We start from the raw sequence: 25,893 nt of genomic DNA on the forward strand, positions 1-25,893 counted from the left end.
GTGGCTGTAGGCCACAGCTGCTCTGGCATGGTGGAGGGCTTGGAGCATGGAGGCAGAGAGGCAGGGCTCAGCTTACAACCAACCCCATCCTGGCCAGGGTTATCTATTGTTTCCAAAGAGCCAAGGGCCCAGACAGACTGTGGGCTTAATCTGTACCCTGAGACCATCTGGATCCTCTATTACCTATACAGTACAGGGAGCCTTCCACATGAAACCGGTCTGACATTACCTTCTGTTAAGGTGTACCAACTGGGGATATCTTAAAAGGCCAAATTAAACGGAGCGAGGCGAGAGAGAACTCTTAACAGGCTCAGGGGTACATAACTTCTGCTTCAGGAAGAAATCCAATGATACAGTAGTGTATGCACTCTGCAGGCTTATGGCTATTGCACTGATAAATGCCAAGGAAGAATTGTTCAGTGTGTGAAAGAAATCTTGCCAGCAATGCTAATGTGCTCAACTGGTGATGTTAAGTCAGGCTACAACCCAAGTCTGAAGGCCAAGCATAGATGTGTTTATGGTGATATGTGCTGTGGGAGTACCCAACAGAGCAATCCCCGGCAGGATAAAAGGCAGTAGTAGAACAGAATAAATGTCAGGTATTGAGGGCTGAGGATGAAGTCTAGAGACATTGAGTCACTGCCTCACAGACAGCATGACACCAGAATGTGTTCTGTAAAGTGAGACTGATTAACACATCACTATCAGGGCTCCGCAGGTGCCAAATAATTTGTTATTGTTTCTAAGCTAATCCTCTGAATGACACCAATTGTGTGGCATGTATTCTATTCTGAGGGCATTTGCTACACTTTCATACTGAGCAAAATGAACTATTGTACAGTAGAAGCGTAACTCCAACCCCAAACAATATATTTAGTCTGAGCGAGTTTAGCAGTGAGAGAAATACTTAAAAATAGGCCATTCAGTGACAGATGCCACACTAGGCATTGGCACATTTCCAAAAACACAAAACGCTGGAGTTGCAACATTCCTCGGCATTAGCATAGAATAGCCCTCGTGACATGCAACTTTTCAGGGAAGTTAGGAACCAATATTTTTTACCTTTATTTAACTAGGCAAGTCAGTTAAGAACAGATTCTTTTTTGCAATTACAGCCTAGGAACCGTGGGTTAACTGCCTTGTTAAGGGGTAGAACAACAGATTTTTACCTTGTCAGCTTGGGGATTCAATCTAGCAACCTTCTGGTTAATAGTCCAACACACTAACCAGTAGGCCTCTGTTCCTAGGCCGTCATTGAAAATAAGAATTTGTTCTTAACTGACTTGCCTAGTTAAATAAAGGTAAAATAAAATTTAAAAAACGATATCATAACCGCCATCGATAAGAGACATTACTGTGCAGCTCTATTCATCGACCTGGCCAAAGCTTTCGACTCTGTCAATCACCACATTCTTATCGGCAGACTCAACAGCCTTGGTTTCTCAAATGATTGCCTCACCTGGTTCAACTACTTCTCTGATAGAGTTCAGTGTGTCAAATTGGAGGGCCTGTTGTCCGGACTTCTGGCAGTCTCTATGGGGGTGCCACAGGGTTCAATTCTCAGGCCGACTCTATATCAATGATGTCGCTCTTGCTGCAGGTGATTCTCTGATCCACCTCTAAGCAGATGACACCATTCTGTATACTTCTGGCCCCTCTTTGGACACTGTGTTAACTAACCTCCAGACAAGCTTCAGTGCCATACAACTCTCCTTCCGTGGCCTTCAAATGCTCTTAAATGCAAGTAAAACTAAATGCATGCTCTTCAATCGATCGCTGCCCGCACCTGCCCGCCCGTCCAGCATCACTACTCTGGACGGTTCTAACTTAGAATATGTGGACAACTACAAATACCTAGGTGTCTGGTTAGACTCTAAACTCTCCTTCCAGACTCACATTAAGCATCTCCAATCCAAAATTAAATCTAGAATTGGCTTCCTATTTCGCAACAAAGCCTCCTTCACTCATGCTGCCAAACATACCCTCGTAAACCTGACCATCCTACCGATCCTCGACTTCGGCGATGTCATTTACAAAAAAGCCTCCAACACTCTACTCAACAAATTCACCAAAACCCACTGGCTCCAGGTCACCTACAAGTCTCTGCTAGGTAAAGCCCCGCCTTATCTCAGCTCACTGGTCACCATAGCAGCACCCACCCGTAGCACGCACTCCAGCAGGTATATTTCACTGGTCACCATAGCAGCACCCACCCGTAGCACGCGCTCCAGCAGGTATATCTCACTGGTCACCATAGCAGCACCCACCCGTAGCACGCGCTCCAGCAGGTATATCTCACTAGTCATCACCAAAGCCATTTCTTCCTTTGGCTGCCTTTCCTTCCAGTTCTCTGCTGCCAATGACTGGAACGAATTGCAAAAAACACTAAGGCTGGAGTCTCATATCTCCCTCACTAGCTTTAAGCACAAGCTGTCAGAGCAGCTCACAGAATACTGCACCTGTACATAGCCCATCTGTAAATAGCCCATCCAACGACCTCATCCCCATACTGTATTTATTTATTTATCTTGCTCCTTTGCACCCCAGTATCTCTACTTGCACATTCATCTTCTGCACATCTACCATTCCAGTGTTTAATTGCTATATTGTAATTACTTCGCCACCATGGACTATTTATTGCCTCACCTCCCTTATCTTACCTCATTTACACATACTGTATATAGACTTTTTCTACTGTATGATTGACTGTATGTTTGTTTATTCCTGTGTTGTTGTATGTGTCGAACTGCTTTGCTTTATCTTGGCCAGGTCGCAGTTGCAAATGAGAACTTGTTCTCAACTAGCCTACCTGGTTAAATAAAGGTGAAAAAAAATAAAAAAAATAAAAAACAACATTCAATACGTTGATCTGAAAATAAATCATTTTACTCACAATTTTGTCCTCAAAGCTTGGACAAATGCTGGAAGAATGACGGAATTATCCTTATCCAAGTCCCTAACTGTCTCGAGCTGTCAGAGAGTGGCATGCAGTCGCTCATGCAGAGAGTAGCCAAGGATTATGTAATTTCAGATTAGATTAAACTATGAGGGTTTACAGACTTGATGTATTGAATCTCATTATGTCAATGGATTACTATTGAAATCTTTACTCTGGTATCTGGCCTTGTTTTCTGGGATGGAATCTCAGTTTTTAGTGACTCCTTTATAAAACTCACAAAGCTCCTAATGTTTTTACATGGAAACAAACAGACTGTAACATCATTTGGCAAATAGATATGTCAATATTTATTGTTAATGTTACATTTCTGAGGGCATGGTTGAATGAAATCAGTTTTGCGGTTGAATTTTCTGCAACATTGACACTGCATGCTAAGCCGACTGGACTTGTGGACTTGTGATTTGGGGGAGGCCTAATGTTATGAAGCAGATGACAAATCGTGTTGCGTTTGCACTGGGCCACCCTGTCGCTTATAATTTAATGACTTGACACAAATGTCATTTGGTGGTTATCAAAAGGGGGCACTGTTTTAGAGTGCACTGGAAAAACCACAGAGGCATTGAAGTGGCCCTTTGTTTCACAGCAGTGAATTCCTTGGTGTGTAACCAATAAGATAATTTCTTAATTTCCCAGCGTAGAGGAAGCAGGCAGCCATCTGAATGTAAAGCTCATCTCTAGGGAGAGTAGTTGATCGCTAAAGGTCACTGTATCTTAAGTCAAGCCCGAAATGACGCAGAGAGAATGAACCTTTTTTCATTGCAACGGAACATGCATGAAAACATGAGAGGAATGTCAACCTGTTTCAACCCTCCATAAAGTATTGCATGTAGTTAATCAAATTGAAGTTTTCTGCACAATCCTGAGAATATATTCTAGAAGTTCCATTAATCACTTTGTTATTGTTTTATCAGTAATAAGGCATGCCTCCATTCACATCAACGGGGCTGTAGTGGAGCGGGTCGAGAGCATCTAGTTCCTTGGCGTCCACATCACTAACAAACTATCATGGTCCAAACACACCAAGACAGTCGTGAAGAGTGCACGACAACGCTTATTCCCCCTCAGGAGACTGAAAAGATTTGGCATGGGTGCCCAGATCCTCAAAATGTTCTACAGCTGCACCATCGAGAGTATCCTGACTGGTTGCATCATCGCTTGGTATGGTAACTGCTCAGCATCCGCCCAAGGCGCTGTATGTACATCACTGGGGCCAAGCTTCCTGTCATCCAGGAACTCTATACCAGACAGTGTCAGAGGAAGGCCATAGAAATTGTCAAAGACTCCAGCCACCCAAGTCATAGACTGTTCTCTCTGCTGCAGCACGGCAAGCAGTACCAGAGCGCCATGTCTAGGGCCAAGAGGCTCCTTAACGGCTTCTACCCGCAAGCCATAAGACTGCTAAAAAGTTAATCATATGGCTACTCTGACTATTTGCATTGACCCCGTTTTTTACGCTGTTGCTACTCGCTGTTTATTATCTATGTATAGTCACTTTACCCTTCATACATGTACATATTACCTCAATTACCTTGACTAACCTGTACCCCCTGCGCATTGACTCGGTCCCTGTATATAGCCTCGTTAGTGTTATTTTATTGTGTAACTTTTCTTCTTACTTTAGTTTATTTCATTTTGTATTTATTTTCTTAGCAAATATTTTCTTACTTACTTTTTTAAAATTCAGCATTGTTGGTTAAGGGCTTGTAAGTAAACATTTCATGGTAAGGTCTACCTACACCTGTTGTATTCGGCGCATGTGACAAATACAAGTTGATTCTATTTTATTTTATATTGTGACATTTCCTTTGTAAAATGATGACACCTCATTATATTCAGCGTCCACTCAGTGGCTTGTGTTAATATTGTTTCTTTTAGCAAAAGCATTTCGGTGTGTGTGTGCGTAGTATATAGTCAGTAGTATACCCTTCATGCTGAAGGTCAGAAACAGGGCTGTCATCTCATCACCCTAAAGGATGTACAGACATGAACTACGGCACCTCCCTCTCCCTCACTCCCTCAGACTCTCTAGTCCAGCCTGCTGGTTGCTGTCTTATTCAGAAGTCATTCTCTGTGGTAATGATAGAGCATTAGGCTACTTGCTAATACAGCAGCATGGTCTGATATGCACCATTAAAAATCCTTTCTCTCTCATGTCACTTTAGCTTTGCTCTTTATGCATAGGCTCTGCACATATCTATTACTTGTGATTCCTACCATCGTTTTGTGTTATTTAACATGTTCCCCTCAGCCTGCTCTCTTCTCTCTTACTCATTAGAGAAATGGCATGAGACAGGGATTTAGATGCCAGCTTCCCTCAAAGTGATAGACAAATCTCATTAATGAGAGGACACCCTGTCAAGGAATATTGACAGTCTCTCATATGAGCCTGGGCTGCTAAGCGCTGCGCTTTTAGTGTCAGAACATGAAAACTCTCTCTCCAGCTCCCCCTCGCTGTTGCCTGTAGCGTAGTGTCTCTTGTGTACATTGTATAGTTACAGTAAAGCTAGAGTGTTTTCCCAGTTGCGGCCTTGGTCATCATTGTTTACATATCTTGCGTTACTCATCTCATATGTATATACTGTATTTTATACCATCTATTGCATCTTGCCTATGCCGCTCTGTCATTGCTCATCCATATATTTATATGTATATTCTTATTCCATTCCTTTACTTAGATTTGTGTGTATTAGGTAGTTGTTGTGGAATTGTTAGGTTACATGTTAGATATTGCTGTATTGATATTGTGGCACAAACTAACCATGTGTATGTGACCAATAAAATTAGATTTGATTTAATAATCTCAGGTTTAAAACAGAGGGTTAGGGTCAGATTTGCAGAATCAGATTCATTTAGTTTTTGTGTTGGATTCAATGGCTGTCAGCGATCCAGGACAAAGCATCATAATTCCAAAGGGATTTAAAGGTACAGTTACATTATTGGTCCGATGCCACTGAGAGAGGAGAGAAATTACTTAACGAGCATTACTCTTCAGATCTGTCAGTGATACCCATCCCGAATCCGGGAGCATCCTCATCAAAAAAGCTGACTAGCATAGCCTAGCCTAACGGGACAGGGATATCATATAATATAATTTTCATGAAATCACAAGTCCAATACAGCAAATGAAAGATAAACATCTTGTGAATCCAGCCATCATTTCCGATTTTTAAAATGTTTTACAGCGAAAACACAATATGTATTTATATTAGCTAACCACAATAGCCAAAGACTCAACCGCATATTTTCACCATGTTTCTATCGCATAGGTAGCTATCACAAAACCGACCAAATAGAGATATAATTAGTCACTAACCAAGAAACAACTTCATCAGATGACAGTCTTATAACATGTTATACAATACATTTATGTTTTGTTCGAAAAATGTGCATATTTGAGGTATAAATCATAGTTTTACATTGCAGCTACCATCACAAATAGAACCGAAGCAGCCAGAATAATTACAGAGAGCAACATGAAATACAGAAATACTCATCATAAAACATTTATGAAAAATACATGGTGTACAGCAAATGAAAGATAAACATCATGTGAATCCAGCCAATATTTCCGATATTTCAAGTGTTTTACATCGAAATCACAATATATATTTCTATTAGCTCACTACAGTAGCCAAACACACAACGCAATTTACTCCCCGCAAAAATAGCTTGCACAAAACCAACAAAATAGAGATAAAATTAATCACTAACCTTAAACAAATTCATCAGATGACAGTCTTATAACATCAGGTTATACAATACACTTATGTTTTGTTCGAAAATTTGCATATTTAGAGCTACAAATCCTGATTATACATTGTGAATACGTAGCATCGATTCACCAGAATCTCCAGAGATATTTTGGACACTCACCTAATCTGACCAAAGAACTCATCATAAACTTTACATAAAAATACTTGTTGTATGGCAAATGAAAGATACACTGGTTCTTAATGCAACCGCCGTGTAAGATTTTTAAAAATAACTTTACCATAAGAAACAGCTTGCGTTATTGCGAGACAGCGCTCGCCAAAACGGCAGAGAATAGGAATCAACATTTTCCACAGAAATACGAAATAACATTAAATTGTTCTTACTTTTGCTGAGCTTCCATCAGAATCTTGTACAAGGAGTCCTTGGTCCAGAATAAATCGTTGTTTGGTTTTAGAATGTCCTTTTCTTCTGTCGAATTCGCGCCAACAATGCTAGCCAAGGTTGATAACGTTCCCACCCTCTCTTGACGCAAAGAATGGAAAACTCCAAAAGTCCCAATAAACGTTGAATAAACTGATACAACTCGGTTGAAAAAACCTACTTTCCGACTATATTATCACATGTATCAAATAAAATCAGAGCCGGAGATATTCGCTGTGTAAACCGAAAGCTTTTCAGAAGCTAATGTCGAGCTCCGCCTCGCGCCTTGGTAGAGAAAGGAAATTCCTGACCTGCCACTCCAAAAGCTCTTGTTCGACCTCAGATCAAGCGAGACACCCCATTCCACCTTCCACTGCCTGTTGACATCTAGTGGAAGGCGTATGAAGTGCATGTATATCGATAAATATAAGCAAGTTGAATAGGCAGGCCCTGAAACAGAGCCCCATTTTCAGAATTTTCACTTCCTGTCTGGAAGTTTGCTGCCAAATGAGTTCTGTTTTACTCACAGATATAATTCAAACAGTTTTAGAAACTTGAGAGTGTTTTCTATCCAATAGTAATAATAATATGCATATTGTATGATCTAGAATAGAGTACGAGGCCGTTTAAATTGGGCACGATTTTTTCCAAAGTGAAAATAGCGCCCCCCCTATTGACAAGAAGGTACAGTGGAAATTACAGCATTTTAGCAACATGAAATCTTGTAAAAATCTGTTCATATATACCCCTGAGCACTTCATCTCCCTAGCAGAGTTGGTTAGGCTGACAACTATAACTTTTTTGCATACGTTTACGGTCATATTCAACAGGTGTTGAGCTTTCGTAAATTCATCAGTTATTTTGCACTCTGGCACACTCAGATGAGAGTCCTCTGAAATCGGAGTAGCTAGATCACCAGAGTGAATTTGCGAATGCAAGAGATATGCTAGTAACTGGATAACAGTCATGCTGGCTAGCTAACCAAATTACACCTGCATCTCTAGCTGTTATAGCCACCGAAAAACGGTATCAGGGCAAAAAGTCTGTCACTCACCCACTTCTCCGATGAAATTACATCCTCCTAGAAGCTAGCTAGCTATCTAGTTAACATTAGGCTTCGTGTTTTTAGCTTACTACGTAAATAGATACACTAACCTATTAGCCACATTATGACTGACTTGTGATCATTGCCCTTGCTAATCTGACATTCCCAGCCTTAGTTACATTTGTCCGTTTTTGTCCAAAATATTGAGTAATTGAAACTGAAACAGTGCATCCTTAATGGAGGCAGCAAACAATGTACCAGGCCAGCTGAGATTTACAGCCTGATAGCAATATTTTTTACACTTTTGGCTCATTAATCTATATGGTTCAAATCAGGATGATCCATACTTCTTCGAAAACATTTATACCAATTTATTGAATTTACAGGTAACAAATTATCAAATCATTAAGGTAGGAGACTATAACACAGTGTTAAGTATAAAGGTAATCACTCTACAAACTATCATCACTGTGCCTTAAGGAAATCACAAATATTATGGACACATTAGAAATAGTGGATATTTGGAGACTAAAAAACCCAGACTTGGTGAGATATACAAGGAGGCGACTTAATCAAGCTAGTCGTCTTGACTACTTTCTTGTTTCTTTCTCTCTTGCATCAAAGGTTAAAACAGTTTTAATAGGAGACAGAATGCGATCGGATCATCATCTAATTGGCATTCACATAACTCTTATAGATTTTCCACATGGACTGGAAATATTGGAAATTTAATCAAAGTTTACTGGAGGACAACATTTTTAACTAAGACAAAATCATTTATAACTGAATTTTTCCATTATAATATAGGCTCAGCAAATCCCCTTATTGTTTGGGAAACCTTTAAATGTACCTTAACCTGTTGAGGACAGAGGGCGCTGTTTTCACTTTGGGGGAAAATCGTGCCCAATTTAAACGGCCTCGTACTCAATTCTTGCTCGTACATAATGCATATTATTATTACTATTGGATAGAAAACACTCTCTAGTTTCTAAAACCGTTTGAATTATATCTGTGAGTAAAACAGAACTCATTTTGCAGCAAACTTCCTGACAGGAAGTGGAAAATCTGAAATCGATGCACTGTTCTAGGGCCTGCCTATTAATGTCCTTGATATTTATTAGAATACATGCACTTCATACGTCTTCCACTAGATGTCGACAGGCAGTGAGAGAAGAAATGGAGTGTGTAACTTGATCTGGGGTCGAATAATAGCTCTCGGCATGACGTGTCACCAGTTTCCTGTTTTCTGGAGAGCGCGTGAAGGGAGATGGTATTGCCTTCTGAAAAGCTGTCGTTATGGACGACTAATATCTCCGGCTTTGATTTTATTTGATACATGTGACAATATCATCGTAAAGTATGTTTTTTCAATATAGTTTTATTAGATGATTGAAATTTATTCGGGACGTTAGGCGTGTTGCGTTGTGTGCCTTTGTTCAGGAAGGAGAGCTTAGCTCCACTTTGCTAGCTTTCCGTGCTAATTGACTGGAGAAGAGGACATTCTAAATCCAAACAACGATTGTTCCCGACAAAGGACCCCTTGTACAACATTCTGATGAAAGATCATCAAAAGTAGGACCCATTTTATGATGCTATTTCATATATCTGTCGAACATGTGAAATAGTCGTTTGCGCCCAGAGTTTGGGCACTCTCTCGCTATACCTAAGCTGGATGTCGTAATGAAGTTATTTTTAGAATTCTAACACGGCGATTGCATTAAGAACTAGTGTATCTATCATTTCCTATACAAGATGTATTTTCTAGTAACGTTTATGAATAGTTATTTGGTCAGAATAGTTGGAGTGTCATAAAAATATCCGCACATTCTGGGAAAAAGATGCTACGTTAGCACAATGTATAACCACTGATTTCAGCTCTAAATATGCACATTTTCGAGTGTATGTATAAACTGATGTTATAGGACTGTCATATGATGAAGGTTTATGAAGGTTAGTGAAAATTAATATATTTTGCTGGTTTATTCCCTATCGCTAACGTGCCTATTGCTATCGCTAACGTGCCTTGATGAATGAATGCGGTAGTGTGGTAGGCTATTGTAGTAAGCTAATATAATGTTATATTGTGTTTTCGCTGTAAAACACTTAAAAAATCCGAAATATTGGCTGGATTCACAAGATGTTTGTCTTTAATTTGCTGTACACCATCGATTTTTCAGAAATGTTTTATGATGAGTATTTAGGTATTTGACGTTGGTGTCTGTAATTACTCTGGCTGCTTCGGTTCTATTTCTGACGGTAGCTGTGATGGTAGCTGCAATGTAAAACTGATTTATGAAAATGCACAAAATTCTTCCTGAATCTCCAATACATGAACACTAACAAAAAGAACTTGCAGAAACTCGTTACTGAAGACGGAGTCATCTATGATTCTCCGAATGATCTTTTAAAAGATTACGCTAATTATTTTAGGCAGATGTTCTCTTTTCCGTTTCTGAAAAAAAATTGCATAAATAGGAAAGTATACCAGTTTCATTTGAGGACAAGGATGTTGACAACTGTGCCATACAGATTGCATAATAGTTAGAGATTTTTGATAAACCGATTCCATGGTAAAGGGTGTACGAGTTGATATATAAAACAATGCAATATTCAAGACTTTGTGCTTTTCAGCTAAAATTATTATTATTATTATTATTATAAATTAAATTCTTGCCACCAACAAAATGTTGAATATTTGGGGCATAAAATCATCGAAGCTCTGCAGATTTTGTTGTGAGGTGACAGAATCAGTAGACCATTTATTTTGGTATTGCCCTCAGGTAGCCTGTTTCTGGTCTCAGGTTCAGGAATGGCTGAAAATGCATAGCATTGATCTAAAATTGACCCTAGAAATAGTACTGTTAGGAGATCTGGAGAGACCGGGTCAGTCAATTACTAATATACCAATACTCTTAGTAAAAGTATTTATCTTCAACTCGCAATCTGTGGATTCTATTCGGTTAGATAGATTGAAATTGTACGTTAAACATCATAGCATAGTTGAAAGATATGTGTTGCGTAGAAACACGAAGTGGGTGGCCAGCAGAGATAGATGGGATGGGCTGAGGGAAGCTGAGGGTTGGGATGTGGAATTGGAGACAAGTGGGAGTGGAGTTGCTGTGGAGGAGATAGAATGATGGTCAAAGATAAAAGTAAAAAAATAAAAGTCAAAATAAAACATAATAAAAAGTATGTTTGAATGACACTGAGGGGCAGTGTTTTTACAACTAATGCCGGTTTGCCTGAGGCTGATGCCGCGCAGGTGTTTGTACACATGCATATACACACACTCTCATTCAAATAAACGCATACAAGAACACACACATACATGTAATAGTACCAGACATGCACACAAAGATATACAGTTGCCATTGCTGTTGTGATTTTAGTTGTCCTTGATGTCCTTTGTTTTAAATTATTTATTTTTTTATACATTTTTTTGTGTACTGCTGTTTTCTTCTGTCTTTTAATTTTTCCTCATTAGCAGCAGCGTAGCCTAGTGGTTAGAGTGTTGGACTAGTAACCAAAAGGTCATAAGATCAAATCCCTGAGCTGACAAGATACAAATCTGTTGTTCTGCCCCTGAACAAGGCAGTTAACCCACTGTTCCTAGGCTGTCATTGAAAATAAGAATTTGTTCTTAACTGACCTGCCTAGTTAAATAAAGGTTAAAAAGTTAATAATCTGGGTTGTTGGTGCATTTGGGGGTTCTTGGGGAATGGAATTAATTGTATTTTTTTTTTTTCTTGAGGGGGGACTGGTTGAGGGACAGCTATTGGGGAACTGTGGGGGGATCTTGGAGGGTTCGGGTTCACGTTTTCTGGCCTGGTGGGAGATCTGTCAACGTACCCTTGAGCAGGGCATTGACCCTGGATGCTTCAGTGTGTCGCTCTGAATGGGAGTCTGTTGGATATTTTTTGGGACTACCAAGAATTGTTATATTAATCATGCATTGAACTGCATCCATCTGTTCTGCCAACAATGGCTTAGTGTACATCAAGAAATTATGAGTCAAATAGAACCTATTTTAAAACCTCTTATAAAATTGGTTTTGTTGCATAAACTCTGAATTTGATATACAGTGCATTGAAAAAGTATTCATCTCCCTTTGTGTTTGTCCTATTTTGTTGCATTAAAACCTGTATTTTAAATAGATTTTTATTTGGATTTCATGTCATGGAAATACACAAAATATTCCAAATTGGTGAAGTGAAATGAAAAATATTACTTGTAAAAAAAAAAAAGGAAAAGTGGTGCGTGCATATGTATTCACCCCCTCTGCTATAAAGCAACTAAATAAGATATGGTGCAACCAATTACCTTCAGAAGTCACATAATTAGTTAAATAAAGTCCACCTGTGTGCAATCTAAGTGTCACATGATCTCAGTATATATACACCTGTTCCGAAAGGCCCCAGAGTCTGCAACACCACTAAGCATGGGGCACCACCAAGCAAGCAGCACCATGAATACCAAGGAGCTCTCCAAACAGGTCAGGGACAAAGTTGTGGAGAAGTACAGATCAGGGTTTGGTTATAAAAATATATCAGAAACTTTGAACATCCCACAGAGCACCATTAAATCCATTCTTAAAAAATGGAAAGAATATGGCACCACAACAGACCTGTCAAGAGAGGGTCGCCTACCAAAACTCACAGACCAGGCAAGGAGGGCATTAATCAGAGGCAACAAATAGACCAAAGATATCCCTGAAGGAGCTGCAAAGCTCCACAGCGGAGATTGGAGTATGTGTCCATAGGACAGCTTTAAGTCATACACTCTACAGAGCTGGGCTTTACAGAAGAGTGTCCAGAAAAAAAGTAATTGCTTAAAGGCATGTGGGAAACTCCCCAAACATATGGAAGAAGGTACTCTGGTCAGATGAGACAAAAATGTAGCTTTTTGTCCATCAAGGAAAACGCTATGTCTGGCGCAAACCCAACACCTCCCATCACCCCGAGAACACCATCCCCACAGTGAAGCATGGTGGTGGCAGCATCATGCTGTAGGGATGTTTTTCATCGGCAGGGACTGGGAAACTGGTCAGAATTGAAGGAATGATGGATGGCACTAAATACAGGGAAATTCTTGAGGGAAGCCTGTTTCAGTCTTCCAGAGATTTGAGACTGGACAGAGGTTCACCTTCCAGCAAGACAATGACCCTAAGCATACTGCTAAAGCAACATTCGAGTGGTTTAAGGGGAAACATTTAAATATCTTGGAATGGCCTAGTCAAAGCCCAGACCTCAATCCAATTGAGAATCTGTGGTATGACTGAAAGATTGCTGTACACCAGCGGAACCCATCCAACTTGAAGGAGCTGGAGCAGTTTAGCTTGGAAGAATGGGCAAAAATCCCAGTGGCTAGATGTGCCAAGCTTATAGAGACATACCCCAAGAGACTGGCAGCTGTAATTGCTGCAAAAGGTGGCTCTACAAAGTATTGACTTTGGGGGGTGTGAATAGTTATGCACACTCAATGTTGTGTTTTTTTGTCTTATTTCTTGTTTGTTTCACAATAAAAAAATATTTTGCATCTTCAAAGTGGTAGGCATGTTGTGTAAATCAAATGATACAAACCCCCCCAAAAATCTATTTTAATTCCAGGTTGTAAGGCAACAAAATAGGAAAAATGGCAAGGGGTGAATACTTTCGCAAGCCACTGTATTTGACTAATATTATGATTGTCTGCAAAGTAAGGTTAAGTGATGAAGTGATGAACAGCAATGCAGATAAAACTAATTTAAAAAATGGTGTGCATGTGTTGTTGGAAGTAGTTAAAACGCTGTCGGTTCCACTTTAATAGGAGCAATGATGCAAAGCGTTTACAAGCTCACCAGTCCCCAGGTCCCCAACCACACTGTACAGTACACAGGACCATTGTAACAAAACTTGTCATGCTACAGTATGAGTAGGGTAGAATAACACAGGCAGAGATTTGGCCTGGAAACAATGTTTCCTGAAATTATATCCTGCGCACCCGCAGGCTCAGGGAAATTAACATGTTTCTCTTAGAGGATTTCTGAGGCATGAGTCCTAGACGCCATCCATGATGGATCTCTCTGCCAGCACTGCCTTAATAGCTTTTCTACCTCATCTCTCTCACATGGGCTTAGCAAAGCATTCTGGGTATGGTCACTTCTACCTAGATAAGGCCCCCATGTGATGATGTAAATGTAATGATGGTTGCATGGAGCTGGGTTTCTGTACCTTTTCCCCTGAGGGGTGGTGCATCTAATCACTGGTACTCTCATGCTGCAGGCTGTTCTTGAAATCAGAAATACACTTTTTGATTAAGAAGGAAAATACAGTATTCTTCCTGGATGTAACAAATGACAATGATGATTGCAAACAATTCATGTAACAAAGGCATCTGATTGTGATTGCCCACTCCTACAGAGTGTAGGGAAGCAGAGAGCTACAGTATGTTTATTTGGTTTGCTTGAGAGGTCATCACTGGTTTACTATGAATAACAAAGTTATGGGCCCCCTCCAATTTTTTTTACATGACTTGGTTTAGTGTTATCTTCTGGATTGCCCTGAAAGCTCAGTGAAGGTCTGGTGTGGGCATGATGAGACATACAGCACTGTATGTTGTGGAAAAAGAAAATAGTTGTTATTTTAATGCAACTTGTAGTGTAGGTACTCAATAGATCAGACCCTGCTTTATGATGCAGAACACCACAGGATGTTTTTGTGCTGGTCAAGGGAAGTCAGGTCTGGAGAGAACCAGGGGCTAAATCTGTTCCTGGTTCTAAAATGTTTTAATGGGGTGTGCTTATTTAAGATGGTGAGGAAAGCACTTTTAAAGAATAACCAGGCATCCTCTACTGACGCGATGAGGTCAAAGTCATTCCAGGATACCCGGGCCAGGTCGATTAGAAAGGCCTGCTCGTTGAAGTGTTTTAGGGAGCGTTTGACAGTGATGAGGGGTGGTCGTTTGACCGCAGACCCATTACGGATGCAGGCAATGAGGCAGTGATCGCTGAGATCTTGGTTGAAAACAGCAGAGGTGTATTTGGAGGGCAAGTTGGTTAGGATGATATCTAAGAGTTTGGGGTTGTACCTGGTGGGTTCATTGATAATTTGTGTGAGATTGAGGGCATCAAGCTTAGATTGTAGGATGGCTGGGGTGTTAAGCACGTCCCAGTTTAGGTCACCTAGCAGCACGAGCTCTGAAGATAGATGGGAGGCAATCAATTCACATATGGTGTCCAGGGCACAGCTGGGGGCAGAGGTCTATAGCAAGCGGCAACGGTGAGAGACTTGTTTCTTGAAAGGTGGATTTTTAAAAGTAGAAGCTATTATTGTTTGGGTACAGACCTGGATAGTAAGACAGAACTCTGCAGGCTATCTCTGCAGTAGATTGCAACACCTCCCCCTTTGGCAGTTCAGCTTGTCTGAAAATGTTATAGTTAGGGATGGAAATGTCAGGGTCTTTGGTGGTCCTCCTAAGCCAGGATTCAGACACGGCTAGGACATCCGGGTTGGCAGAGTGTGCTAAAGCAGTGAATAAAACAAACTTAGGGAGGAGGCTTCTAATGTTAACATGCATGAAACCAAGGCTTTTATGGTTACAGAAATCAACAAATGAGAGCACCTGGGGAATAGGAGTGGAGCTAGGCACTGCAGGTCCTGTATTAACCTCTACATCACCAGAGGAACAGAGGAGGAGTAGGATAAGGGTACGGCTAAAGGCTATCAGAACTGGTCGTCTAGTACGTTCGAAACAGAGAGTAAAAGGAGCAGGTTTCTGGGCGCGATAGAATAGATGTTGTTGATGCAGTGTGACAGACATTATTGGTGTGAGCAAGCAGGCGAGGAGACTAACTGCTCACTTGCAAGGATGCCTCGCATTTCTGTCTACTCCATAATCAAATGCCCAGGCAGGACAGCCCATTTGAGAGATTTACTTTGGTGTCACTTATGATGCTTCAAGGAAGCATCTCTGTGTATTGCTTTATCTCTGACTGACACAAAGATAAACTTATACTTTGGGAACAAATTAAAATGAAAAAGTTTGCTGTAAAATGCTTAGCCTATATAAAATAACTACATAACTGAACTCAGGATGAGCCAACTTGATGGGCCCCACACAAAACTAAGTAGATCTTCTAGAATAGCATAATGGTAGAAGCAGTAAAGCTTTCTGAATGGAAGATGTTCATCTGTCTTCACCTGTCGAGAACCAATATCTTCAGATGGCTGCTCTGCTTCCCATGATTTGTTTCTGCAGTGCTAACTCGGCTGTGCAAACATTTCCCCTAAATTAATTTGATCTATTCCTTCAATGAAATGAAATTTCAGCCTCAGCTAACCTGGAATTTTCTCACTGAAAAACATTAAAAAACGAACTATGTGAATCACATCAAACTAACATGCAGAATGCGAGTGATGTACAGTGCATTCGGAAAGTATTTTTCCACTTTTTGTTACATTACAGCCTTATTCTAAAATGTATAAAAATAAAATAAATTCCTCATCAATCTACACACAATACCCCATAATGATAAAGCAAAAAAGTTTTTTTGCAAATGTATAAAAAATAAAAAACAGAAATACCTTATTTACATAAGTATTCAGACCCTTTGTGCTCAGGTGTATCCTGTTGCCATTGATCATCGTTAACATGTTTCTACAACTTGATTTGAGTCCATCTGTGGTAAATTCAATAGATTGGACATGATTTGGAAAGGCACACACCTGTCTATAAAAGGTCCCACAGTTGACAGTGCATGTCAGAGCAAAACCAAGCTATTAGGCTGAAGGAATTGTACCTAGAGCTCCGAGACAGGATTGTGTCGAGGCACAGATCTGGTGATGGGTACCAAAAAATAACTGCAGCACTGAAGGTCGCCAACAAGAACACAGTGGCCTCCATCATTCTTAAATGGAAGAAGTTTGGAACCACCAAGACTTTTCCTAGAGCTGGCCGCCCGGCCAAACTGAGCAATCGGGGGAGAAGGGCCTTGGTCAGGGAAGTGACCAAGAACCCGATGCTCACACTGACAGAGCTCCAGAGTTCCACTGTGTAGATAGGAGAACCTTCCTTAAGGAAAACCATCTCTGCAGCACTCCCCTAATCGGGCTTTTATGGTAGAGTGCCATGACGGAAGCCACTCCTCAGTAAAAGGCACATGACAGCCCACTTGGACTTTCCCAAAAGGCACCAAACAAGATTCTCTGATCTGATGAAACCAAGACTGAACTAAGATTGAACGGTGAAGCATGGTGGTCGCAGCATCATGATGTGGGGATGTATTTCAGCGGCAGGGACTGGGAGACTAGTCAGGATCGAGGGAAAGATGAACGGAGCAAAGTACAGAGAGATCCTTGATGAAAACCTGCTCCAGAGCGCTCAGACTGGGGCGAAGGTTCACCTTTCAACAGGACAACGACCCTAAGCACACAGCCAAGACGATGCAGGAGTGGCTTCGGGACAAGTCTCTGAATGTCCTTGAGTGGCCCAGCCAGAGCCGGACTTGAACCCGATCGAACATCTCTGGAGAGACCTGAAAATAGCTGTGCAGTGATGCTCCCCATCCAACCTGACAGAGCTTGAGAGGATCTGCAGAGAAGAATGGGAGAAAGGGAAAGGGGGATACCTAGTCAGTTGTACAACTGAATGCATTCAACTGAAATGTGTCTTCCAGAAACTCCCCAAATACAGGTGTGCCAAGCTTGTAGCGTCATACCCAAGAAGACTCGAGGCTGTAATCTCTGCCAAAGATGCTTCAAAAAAGTACTGAGTAAAGTGTCTGAATACTTATGTAAATGTAATATTTCCCCCAAAAATAATTTATACATTTGCAAAGATTTCTAAAACCTGTTTTTGCTTTGGTATTATGAGGTATTGTGTGTAGATTGATGGGGAAAAAAACACAATTGAATAAATTTTAGGATAATAACGTAACAAAATTTTGAAAAAGTCAGGGGGTCTGAATACTTTCGCAATGCACTTTATATACAAATATTTTTCAAACCTAGCCTGTAGGACATAATTGAATCCATTAAATCTACACAGACATGAAGGCAAACCTTATAAAACATGTAGGAAAAGGGGAAAGTGACAACACTAAAGGGAGGCAAGCTAACCTAAAGTCTTTCTTACCTCTAGACCTCTAGACCACTGTCTCTGTCCCTTCACTAGGTCATGACACTATAATCCTGCATCCACCATGGTCAGTACACAACTCAGAAAGACAGCAAGTAACACTCCAAGAGAGTAGCGTGACAGAAATGCTTGACAAGAGTTTCCAATGACATGGAATCCAGTCACACAGGCAGATTAGCACAAAAAGCTATGTTGTACCAATCTGCTATACATGAAACTTGAGTGGGCTATAAACCTGGGGAAGAGAAGAGGACATCCTGGGAGCATGATGTCTCTGCCTATATGGCGAGCTTAACCTCTGTCTCTGCGGTGAGGTTATCATTAAATTATGATTTTGTCTCTCGCTGAGAGAGAGAGGGTAAGATGATAACATTCTTTGAGGTTAACCACTGGGAACATTGACTGCCTCCTCAACAGAGTGGCACTTAATTGGTTGGTGTACTTAATTAAAAGCGGATTATTTTGAGACCAATCTGATTAGAGAGCTAATATAATTCAAGCCTCTTAAAATAGAAGCCCAAAAAGGGCAATAAAAATAGATATTTCAAATTGCAATTCTGATAATTATTTTAGAAGCATTTCAGTTTTATCTCTGGGACAGTTTGACTTTAATTCCTCAGGAGAGCAGTGCAACTGTACATTTCCCCATTGTCCTAGGGAAGAAGTTACAGTGCCTACCTTTAAAAAGATACCGTACTGATGTAGAATGTACAGTTTAGCCCAACCTGTGTGCTCCCACAAAAGCGTGTGTGACATTTGCCTCTTAGAGACCCAGTGGGATCCAGAGACTCAGAGAGAGGATGACCCAGGAGTGCTGAGGAGGTGGGAAGAGGACACATACAACGCTGACTCATCATCACCCTGGCGACCCACAATGTCCTCCTGTCTCCAACAGAACCAGTTCAACAAACACACTCTGTCATGTGACTCCAGAGCTATGCCCTTCCCACCAGAGAGTCTGAGACATTTCCGAAACAATCAGTGGACCCTAAGCGTGTCCCTTTACCTCCTTCTCTCAGCCTCATAACAACTAACCACAAACCCAGAGGGACAGATCTGGCCTTTTCTCTCCCTGTTATACTCCGTAAAAACCTTTGTCTCTTGCTGAGCAAGAAAGTGAGAGGGTAAGATGGGGAGAAAGAGAAAGAATAGAGAGAAAGATAGATGGAGAAAGCGAGCGAGAGACAGCTGGAGGGAGAGAAAGAAAGAGAGAGGGAGAGAGGCTTCAGTCCTGCCTATGGAGAATCTCCAATGAAACACAGTATCTTCTCTCATCAAGCAACACTCAAAGACACCTGCACCTTTCTCCCACACAGTTTATATAAGTCATTGATTTACAGTACCAGTCAAAAGTTTGGACACACCTACTCATTCAAGGGTTTATCTTTATTTTTACTATTTTCTACATTGTGGAATAATAGTGAAAACATCAAAACTATGACATAACACATATGGAATCATGTAGTAACCAAAAAAGCATTAAACAAATCAAAATATATTTTATATTTGAGTTTCTTCAAAGTAGCCACCCTTTGCCTTGGTGACAGCTTTGCACACTCTTGGCATTCTCTCAACCAGCTTCATGAGGTAGGCAGCTGGAATACATTTCAATTAACAGTTGTGCCTTGTTAAAAGTTAATGTGTTTGAGCCAATCAGTTGTGTTGTGACAAGGTAGTTGTGGTTTACAGAAGATAGCCTATTTGGTAAAAGACCAAGTCCATATTATGCAAAGAACAGCTCAAATAGGCAAAGGAGAATGACAGTCCATCATTATTTTAAGACATGAAGGTCAGTCAATTCTGAAAATGTCAAGAACTTTGAAAGTTTCTTCAAGTGCAGTCGCAAAAACCATCAACCGCAATGATGAAATTGGCTCTCACGCCAGAGAAAAGGAAGACCCAGAGTTACCTCTGCTGCAGAGGATAAGTTCATTAGAGATGGACTGTCATTTCTCGGGTTGGCGCCCCCCTCGGGTTCGTGCTGTGGGGGAGATCTTCGTGGGCTATACTCAGCCTTGTCTCAGGGTAGTAAGTTGGTGGTTTGAAGATATCCCTCTAGTGGTGTGGGGGCTGTGCTTTGGCAAAGTGGGTGGGGTTATATCCTGCCTGGTTGGCCTGGACGGGACCACAATGTCTCCCAAACCCTCCTGTCTCAGCCTCCAGTATTTATGCTGCAATAGTTTATGTGTCGGGGGGCTAGGGTCAGTCTGTTATATCTGGAGTATTTATCCTGTCTTATCCGGTGTCCTGTGTAAATTAAGTATGCTGCCTCTAATTCGCTCTCTCTCCCTCTCCTCCCGGAGGACCTGTGTCACGTCTGCTCTTGCTCCTCCCCTCCGGCATACGACGTCGCCAGAGTACTAACCACCAGTCCTAGGATTCATCATTACGCACACCAGGCACTCATCATTACGCGCACCTGTGAATCATTATGATTCACAACTGGACTCCATTACCTTCATAATTTCCTCCTCTTTTTATGTCACTCTCCCAGGTTCACTCACCAGTTGGTATTGTTCTTGTGTATCGGCATTCTGCCTTATGTTAGTGTCGTGTTCTTGTTTTTGTTGTTTTATTAAAACGTTTCACCTGCCTCCGACTCACTCCATCATTACAACCTGAGCCCTGGGACCATGCCTCAGGACTACCTGGCCTTATGACTCCTTGCTGTCCCCAGTCCACCTGGTCGTGTTACTGCTCCAGTTTCAACTGTCCTGCTTGCGGCTATGGAACACTGACCTGTTCACCGGACGTGCTACCTTGTCCCAGAACTGCTGTTTTTGACACTCTCTCTCTCTACCGCACCTGCGGTCTCTAACTCTGAATGCTCAGATATGAAAAGCCAACTGATATTTACTTCTGAGGTGCTGACCTGTTGCACCCTCTACAACCACTGTGACTTTATTTGACCCTGGTCATCTATGAACGTTTGGACATCTTGGCCATGTACTGTTATAATCTCAACCCGGTTCAGCCAGAAGAGGACTGGCCATCCTTCAGAGCCTGGTTCCTCTCTAGGTTTCTTCCTACGGTCCTGCCTTTCTAGGGAGTTTTTCCTAGCCACCGTGCTTCTACATCTGTCACGCCCTGGCCTTAGTTATCTTTGTATTCTTTATTATTTTGGTTAGGTCAGGGTGTGACATGGGGGATTTATGTGTTTGTCTTGTCTAGGGGTTTTGTATGTTTATGGGGTGTTTACTAGTCTAGGTGTTTGTATGTCTATAGTTGCCTAGATTGGTTCTCAATTAGAGGCAGCTGTTTATCGTTGTCTCTGATTGGGAACCATATTTAGGCAGCCATATTCCGTTGGGTATTTTGTGGGTTATTGTCTATGTGTTAGTTGTCTGTGTCTGCACTGTTATATATAGCGTCACGTTAGTTTTGTTGTTATGTATTAGTTTGGTTAGTGTTTCTTCTTAAATAAATAGAAGAATGTATTCACTTCACGCTGCGCCTTGGTCCTCCTCTCTTCCACATTACGACGAACGTGACAACATCTGCATTGCTTGCTGTTTGGGATTTTAGGCTGGGTTTCTGTATAGCACTTTGTGACATCAGCTGATGTAAAAAGGGCTTTATAAATACATATTATTGATTGACCAACCTCAGAAATTGGCAATTAACTGCACCTCAGAAATTGTAGCCCAAATAAATGCTTCACAGAGTTCAAGTAACAGACACATCTCAACATCAACTGTTCAGAGGAGACTGTGTGAATCAGGCCTTCATGGTCAAATTACTGCAACAAAACCACTACTAAAGGACACCAATAAGAAAAAGAGACTTGCTTGGGCCAAGAAACAAAAGCAATGGACAATAGACCGGTGGAAATCTGTTCTTTGGTCTGATGAGTCCAAATTTGAGATTTTTGGTTCCAACCGCTGTGTCTTTGTGAAATGCAGAGTAGGTGAACAGATGATCTTAGCATGTGTGGTTCCCACTGTGAAGCATGAAGGAGGAGGTGTGATGGTGTGATGGTGTGGGGGTGCTTTGCTGGTGACACTGTGATTTATTTAGAATTCAAGACGCACTTAACCAGCATGGCTACCACAGTATTCTGCAGCGATACGCCATCCCATCTGGTTTGCACTTAGTGGGATTATCACTTGTATTTCAACAGGACAATGACGCAAAACACACCTTCAGGCTGTGTAAGAGCTAGTTGACCAAGAAGGAGAGTGAGACAGATGACCTGGCCTCCAGAATCACCAGACCTCAACCCAAATGAGATGGTTTGGGATGAGTTGGATTGCAGAGTGAAGGAAAAGCACCCAAGTGCTCAGCATATGTGGGAACTCCTTCAAGACTGTTGGGAAAGCATTCCAGGTGACTACCCCGTGAAGCTGGTTGAGAGAATTCCAAGAGTGTGCAAAGCTGTCATCAAGGCAAAGGGTGACTACTTTGAAGAATCTAAAATCTAAAAAACATTTTGATTTGTTTAACACTTATTTGGATACTACATGATTCCATATGTGTTATTTCATAGAGTTTATGTCTTCGCTATTATTCTACAATGTAGAAAATAGTAAAAAAAATAAAGAAAAACCCTTGAATGAGTAGATGTGTCCAAACATTTGACTGGGACTGTATAAGAATGCTAAGTTGTTTGTGCAACCATGTTTTCTCAAATGATTTGTACAGAAGTGTTTACAAGTATTTACATGTGAAGATGCAGATTAACTGTGACATTCATGGCACGGGGACAAGGACAGCAACCCCCATACAAACTAAAATATGTAATCATCATAATCCTATTCATCATATCAGAGGGACAACTGTTAAACCCTTTATTTACAGCCAACACAGCCACTGACAGCTGCATTTTCACATATAAAGTATCTAATTATTCCTTTCCAAATTAGTTTTGATTCTCTCCATTTTGCTCGGAGCGGGCCTAATCTAACATTCCTAATTACGTCTGTGCAACAGAGGCTGTGTCAATCCCTCCATTTGCCTAAAAAGGGATAGAGAGCTGTCACCTCCACTCCAATGGAGGTAATGAGATTCTGTGAATGCAGCTCCACAGTCCGAACACACTGGAATGGAGGCGAGGGATGAGAGATGTGACACTCAGCTAATAGACTTAAGCTCTTCCAGATAGAGAGCTGCTCCTTATCCCTCGTCCCTGTCTGCTTTCACTTCCACCCTCCTTTTCTATGTGGAGAGGTTTAATCTTAGTGGGTTTACTCTACAAGTCCCAGAAACATACACTACAGTATGTAACCAACACCCTGATATCCATTGGGGCAAGGTTTCCCATTAACTTTTAGCCTTGACATTATGTAAATATAAATGTGGAGGCTCTTCACCAATTTTTCTTAAATCAGATGGGAAGCTGTGATAAGCAGCTTTAAATAAACCAAATACAATTATGAGCGAGGCACTGCATTACTGACTGTGTGCACTTTATTTGAGCCCCTTGTGATGAATAAACTACCGCAGCCTCCACAGACTTCATGCATACACATTTCAAAGTATACATAACTAATTTATTACAGCATCCATCCTGATTTATCCACATAAAATTGCCTTATTTGCCGTCGTTAGCAATACTCAGCAAAAAGCCTTGGCTAAAATTAGCATTGGGCTAAGTCAGGGCTTTCTCTTTCTTTGAAGTTGAAAGCTATGCGTCCTTGCTGATAAAGACATAGAGAGAAAGTGGTACGTAAAAAGTCAATACGGTCAGATACATCTTACTCAGCTATTACCTTACTCTTACCATAGAGGAGGATTCACAGACCTACTGGAACAAGAGAGACATCTCTTTAGATTACAATCTGCCTGTGTAGCAGTTGGTTAAACCTGTGAAATAGCCTTATGAGAACAAATGTGTTAATGGATCTCCTTTACTGCAGTACGTCTATTTTAATAAAGCTTTCATCAAATCCCATCTGCTTTTGTTTACTGCCTCTGAATGAGTCAATTGTAAAAAGTGTTTAACCAATAGAAACTTTTCCCTGTCAAAGATGAATTAACTACTCATTAAAGACCTGGGCTCCTCATATGTGCCTATATTAAGCCCATAATCTTCTCAGTTCAGATCATCAATTCAAATCTGAAACAAGACTACATTTGTGAAAGCAGATTTAACCGTCTTGAGTTATTCAGACACTGTGAATGTGTTAACAGGTAAAAGTAAAACTAGGACATCTGATCACCTAAGGTTGTGAAAAGACAAGAGTAACTGAATCAGACCAATGAAGTTGGGCAACAGGAGGGCAGGGAGGCTGTTGGCTTGACAGGTAATGGATGTGACATCCATCAAGGGAGCACAGGTACATGCAGGTCCAAGTAGATCTCACCAGTCACCAGTGCAGTAGCCTCCCAGCACATGCCCCTGGAGCTGCTCAGGCGATCAGAGTAGGGTTAGAATGAACACGCAACAAAGCCAATGAGCTTACTCAACACTTCCTCATCTCTATGAGCATCAACATCACCATGTCCTCATTTCCACTGGAGCGCCAAGGGGCCCCTTCCCATGGTTAAGTCCATAACTACACTTCTGAAGTGGTTTTGTTATCTGATGGGGTAGTTAACTCACTGTTACCTCCCTGTGTGATCTTTGCTTCCCTCTTGTTCTCAAAACTACAGAAAGGAATGTGCCTCTCTCAAATCAATGATCACACTGAGCATAGTTGATATGCATTGCTGCAGAAACTTGGGTGGATTGTTCAGCTATGCCTCCATTACTTTTTCTGAGATGGGCTGAGCAGGGAGGGAAATCAAACAGTGAAATCAGCCTGGCTGGTCGAGCGTTACACAAAGCAGTAACGGTAGCGTCGAATGAAAGGCTCACTTCACATGAAGCAGCCAAAGGGAACAGATTGCTTCTGCTCTGCATGGTCACAGATGAGAAGGGCCTGAAAGGGGGCTTTGTTTTCCCCAGGGGGAGCAGGAGTCGCCTGGCTTGGCTGTATTGGCCTGGGCTGCATGTGGTCAGTCAGACTAGGACTGAGACTCTGACTAGGTGGTGTGGGAGGGAGGATGTGATTTTTACCCCATCTTTCCACCTTCCTTTTAGCCAAGTGCCTGAAGGCTTAGAGAACTATGATGTGATGTAGTATTGCAGATGGGGGAGCCTCACGGGTCTATCTCAACACAGTGAGCTATGAGCCCTGGGATTTAGGAAAAGCAAAACGGATCATTTCACCACTTTCAAAATCGTAGTAATGTGTTTTAAGACACATTATGTTCCTCTTTTAATATTGTTTTGTTCTTATTATCAGTTTATAATGATGTGGTTGCTACATGCCATTTCCTGGGTCTTCTGGTACTGTACCCACTACACCAGCAAGCAGGGACTTGTCCTGTCACCAACCAACCAATCCTCAGGAAACAATTAGCCTTGCAGTGCTATAAACAGAAAGTCATTACCTTGCGGTCTGGGGGGGAAGGGGGTTCTTTATTATTTTAATCCAGTAAAAAATGTCCGACGTTCAGACAGTTTCATACAATATCTGAGGTTTAGGCACAAGACCACTATAAAAACATTGTTTTCCCCACATACAGTATGTGAAGCTGAGCATGGTGCAGTGGGCCAGGACAGTGGATTTTGTGGAAGCCATCAATCAACTGAGACACAAGGACAAGGAGATAGAGTTGGTCCCAGAAGGAAGCCTGTGTCTCAACACCATCATGTTCT

General features: G+C 41.3%; 1 protein-coding gene across 5 annotated transcripts in view; it reads right to left on the reverse strand.

Annotated features, from left to right (window-relative positions):
* The window catches only part of LOC129867042 (FERM domain-containing protein 5), a 123,289-nt gene that overhangs the window by 47,849 nt on the left and 49,547 nt on the right, over positions 1-25,893 (reverse strand). The window lies entirely within an intron of this gene.

This window comes from Salvelinus fontinalis, chromosome 12 (genome assembly GCF_029448725.1).
Source record: "Salvelinus fontinalis isolate EN_2023a chromosome 12, ASM2944872v1, whole genome shotgun sequence".
Classification (NCBI taxonomy): Eukaryota; Metazoa; Chordata; class Actinopteri; order Salmoniformes; family Salmonidae; genus Salvelinus; species Salvelinus fontinalis.